The following is a 5,135-nucleotide window of genomic DNA, read 5'->3' on the forward strand; positions in this document are numbered from 1 at the left end:
GTTTCTCTGTGGCTTTGGAGCCTGTCCTGGAACTAGCTCTGTAGACCAGGCTGGTCTCGAACTCACAGAGATCCGCCTGCCTCTGCCTCCCGCGTGCTGGGATTAAAGGCTAAAGGCGTGCGCCACCATTGCCCGGCCACAAGTGGTCTTAATCACTGAGTCAGCACTCTAGTCCCCCATCTACATTCTTAATCCGTTCGGAGCAGAGACAGCCTCACTTTGGATTTGAAGGGTCAAGATTTAGCTTTAGCCTTGGCCAGAGTTTTACACTCCCTTTTGGAGCAGTGAGTGTTCCAGAGATGGTCTTGTGGCCCAAGTCAAGTGCCTTGCTTCGTTGGTTTGTTTTGGTTTGAGATAAGGTTTTGTGTATACCACACTGCCCTCAAGCTCCACACAAGTCTGAGGACAACTTTGAACTTCTGATCCTCCTGCATCTGCCTCCCAGTGCTGGGCTTACACATGGTACCACCACATCCAACTTCCTCATTGCTTGAACCCATGCTTCATACTTGTTAAATTTACCTCACAGACCTCCCACGTGAGAGTGTCAGGCTCAACTCTCTCTCTCTCTCTTTTTAGTATTTTTTGAGACGTAGTTTCTCTGTGTAACAGTCCTGACTGTCCTGGAACTCCCTCTGTAGAGCAGGCTGGCTTAGAATTCACTGAGATCTGCCTGCTTCTGCCTCTCAAGGGCTGGGGTTGTAGGCTACCACCACCACCGCCCATCTTGTTTTGTTTTGCCTGAGACAGAATCTCAGCCAGGAGTTACTTTGAACTCAATATCCCCATCTAGCCCTGAGATTACAGTTGTATACCAGCCGCCCAACTCTGAAATTAATTCCAAGTTAAGCATATGAATACATTTCCCCTTAATAGTCTTGTTTTTCGGCTTTCTCTTATTCACAAGTGAGTGATATAACATTTATACAAACATGTATAAATTGAGGGATGTAAAGCTAATTGGTTTCAAAGTCATCAAGACGGCACACAGGATGAAAGTGCTTGGCAAGCAGCCTGAGTTTGATCTGACCCCACGGTGACAAGAGCGGCCTGACTCCCTAACGTTGTCGCTGACTCCACGTGTATACTGTGTTGTGAGCATGCTTGCACACGCACACATAATAATATTTACAATTTACTTTAAAAATTTAAAACACAAGCACTTGGAAAGCCAAGAAAGGAGGATTGCTTCAAGTTCAAGAAAAGAGAAAGTAGAGCTAGGAATGTAGCTCAGTTAGTAGCCTCTCAGGTACCACACCCTGGAGCCAGGCAGGACAGAGAAAGCCTGTCTTCCTAGCTCCAGGGAGGTGGAGACAAGAGGTCAGGAATGCAAGGTCATCCTCAGCCACCGGACTAGTTTAAGGCCAGCCTGGAGATCCTAGTCCGAAAAAGAAAGAGAAGGAAGGAGAGAGGGAAGAAGGGAGGGAGGGAGGGAAGAAGGGAAGGAGGGAGGGAAATGAAAAGTTGAGAAAAAAGGAGCCAGTGAGAAGTCTCAGCAGATAAGAGTCCCTGCTACAAAACCCTAGCAAGTCTTAAATTCCATCCCTGGGACCACATGGTGTCAGGCAAGACCTAATTTCCCAAAAGTTGTTCTTATTCTTTGGTCTCTCTCTCTCTCTCTCTCTCTCTCTCTCTCTCTCTCTCTCTCTCTCTCTCACTCACACACACACACACACACACACACACACACACACACACACACCACCAACCCACACACACACAAATAAATACACACACACACAGAGACGTCAGAGACAGAGAGAGAAAGAGAGAGGAGGGAGAGAGAGGGGAGGGGAGAAAGGGAGGAAGAAAGGGAGGGAGGGAGAGAGAAAGTTTCCCTCCTGGGGCTCCAACTAATAGCTGACATTCATTGCCTGCGGCCAGGTCACGTGCTGTGTGTGACTCTCTACCCCTGAAGCTAAGGAAATACTGTCCACTGATGAGTCAGCTAACCGGAAGCCAAGTTTTGGAGTGTTTGGTCAGTTTAGTTCTACTCTAAGATCCATGCACGGGTTGCCGGCTCTATCCCCAACACACACACACACACACACACGAGATACACGCCTCACAGACAACACACACACACACAAACGTGCACACACACACAGACAGAATGATTTAGAAGCTGAAGTTTTACTTTGTTCAATAAAACGAGCTCTCTCCTGAACGAGTTAGCCATGTGACTTTTGCTAAATAAAAGGAACGTAGTAAGGGTGGCAGACTGCACAGTACAGTTTTTGTTAGGGCATAAAAGGTTCTGAATTCCAGCTCCAACACCGTGGAAAGATACATGAGCTGGGTGTGGTGTTGTACACCTATAATCCCAGCACTAGGGAGGCACAGGCAAGAGGACTTCTGTGCAGTCAAGGTCAGCTTGCTGCACGTAAATTCCAGGCCAGCCAGGTATAGCGAGACCCTGTATCAAAAAAGAAAAGAAAAGAAAAGAAAAGAAAGAAGGAAGGAAGGAAGGAAGGAAGAAAGAAAGAAAGAAAGAAAGAAAGAAAGAAAGAAAGAAAGAAAGAAAGAAAGGAGACAGAGGCTTGACAAGTGAGACCCTTGGTAGATGACCTTGGGAAGTGACTTCTCTTCCTCCCCTCTCCTCCTCCCCCCCCACCCCCTTCCAGTCCCCTCCCCTCCTAAATTGAGCATTCTATTAGAGTCTCTGCAGCAAATAAAGCCCACACTCCAGCCTTTGCATAATAGGCATTTATCTCTTGCTCAAGTCGCTAGCCGCCAGCAGCCAGTTGATTGACAGCCCTCCTCTGTCCCTGGGGGCCTCTCGGTTGTTGTTTGCTTAGAGTGATGGCAGGGACTGAGAAAGGAGGAGGCAGAAGGCCTACAGATTTCTCAGCTGGCACACACACCAAAGAAGCTTTTGTTTAGAAGGGCTAGACTCTGGGTAGTGTCTCCTTGAGGATGCCGTAGACCTCTCCAGATTCTCCAAACTCCCTACACCAAAAAGGATTTCTTTTGTTTTTTAATGACTTAGTGACAGAGACTCATAGTGCAGCCCAGGCTGACCTCCTGAAGCTCAGTTTTGAGTTCAGCTTTTCTTTTTTTAAGTCAAGGTCCCCTCTTATAGCCCAGGTTGGCCTTGAACTTGCAGCAATCCCCCTGCTTCACAGCCTAAGTGCTGGGATTTCCAGCAGGAACCACCACGTTCATTTTGATGGCTTCTTGATTCTCTGAAGACTTGGGTGAAGCAGACACCAACAGCTTCCACAAGTGTTCACAGTATCTGTAAAGGGGTTTGTGTCCTTTCTCTGTCTCTTTCTCTCTCTGTCTCTCTCTCTCTCTTTCACTCACTCATGCTAAGAATGGAACCCAGGGGTTGGGGAGACCCATACCTAGGTTTCTAGGAAAATGGCCTAGAAGCAGCACAGTTGGCAGCGGCTTTTAAGAAGGAAAACACATAATTCCTCAGTCCTCAGGTCTAATCAGGGATAAGCTTACATTTGATGAACCTGCAGCCTGCATCCAATCAGGGACAAGCGTACATCCTGAGGCACTCCAGCCTGTGACCCTCCCAGCCGCACGTGATCCAACACCTTGGTACAGATGGGTCAAACAAACTTGTTTCGGTGAATGGAAAAACAGGTGACTCATTATCTCCAACAGCCTCCAGCATTTCAGGAACTATCAGTCCTTGGGGCTTGTAGATCTGAAGTGTTTTTGTTTCCTGTATTTCTTAGGCACAGGAATTAAAACTTAAAACATAACTTCGGCTCTCACACTACTTTTTAAAAATTTATTTATTTGTATTTTATATCCACTGGTATTTTGCCTGCACAAATGTCTGTGTGAGAATGTCAGGTCCTCTGGGACAGTAGTTATGGACAGTTGTGAGCCGCCACATGGGCACTGGGAATTGCACAAGGGTCCTCTGATAGAGTAGCCAGTGCTCTTAGCTGCTGAGCTGCCTTTGCAGCCCCACACTACTTCCTGTAGAGTACCTGGGTTTGACTCTCAACATCCACATGACAGCTCCCAACTATTTTTAATTTCAGTTCCAGGGGATCCAATGACCTCTTCTGGCCTCTTTGGGCACCAGGCACACATGTGGCACATATACTTACATACAGGCAGAACAATTATTATTATTATTATTATTATTATTATTATTATTTGAGACAGGGTTTCTTTGTATAGCCCTTGCTATCCTGGACTCACTCTGTAAACCAGACTGGCCTCAACCTCAGAAATCCTCCTGCCTCTACCTTTTGAGTACTGGAATTAAAGGCAGTGTGCACTACTACTGCCCAGTCAAGACACTTATAAAATAAAAGTGAATCTTAATTTTAAAAAATGGAGCCCAGGACCGCCCAGGAACCTGCCACTGAACTTCCACTCTAGCCATAAGGTGACTACTGTACATAACTGAGTACGTGCCAACCACACTTGTTAACTATTACTTGTTTCATGAACCTCAAGAAATAAGTACTTCTGCCGGGCGGTGGTGGCGCACGCCTTTAATCCCAGCACTCGGGAGGCAGAGGCAGGCGGATCTCTGTGAGTTCGAGACCAGCCTGGTCTACAAGAGCTAGTTCCTCCAGGACAGGCTCCAAAGCCACAGAGAAACCCTATCTCAAAAAAACAAAAAAAAAAAAAAAAGGAAATAAATACTTTTTTTTTTTTCCTGAGACAAGGCATCACAGTGTAACCTTGGCTGACCTAGAACTCACTCTGTAGACCAATCTGGCCTCAAACTCCTGGAGAGCCACCTGCCTCTGCCTCCCCAGTGCCGGAATAAAGGTGTGCATTACCTACCAAGTGCAGCCTTGTTCAGTTGATCCTTTCTCCCACGTCTTGTTTGTTTGTTTAACGTTTTGTGGAGATTGGGTCTGGCTGCCTAGCCTAGGCTGGACCCCAGACCAAAATTCTCCTTCCCCTGCCTTCTGAGTCCTGAGAGAGTATAAGGATGTACCAGCAGGGCCAGCTTTCCACAGCCTCCTCATCATTCTGGGAAGGTGGCTGGTGTTGGATAGAGGGGACTTGGGGGTAGGGTAGCAAAAATGATGAAGATCAGTACTCATTCTATGGAAATCTGGCGCCCTAAAAAATGACAGTATATATTATGATTCCAGAAAGGCTTTACAGTTAACCTCTAGGGATAAGTCACTGTGTTGCTAGGGCTG

Source organism: Microtus ochrogaster, linkage group LG8, assembly GCF_000317375.1.
Source record: "Microtus ochrogaster isolate Prairie Vole_2 linkage group LG8, MicOch1.0, whole genome shotgun sequence".
Taxonomy (NCBI): Eukaryota; Metazoa; Chordata; class Mammalia; order Rodentia; family Cricetidae; genus Microtus; species Microtus ochrogaster.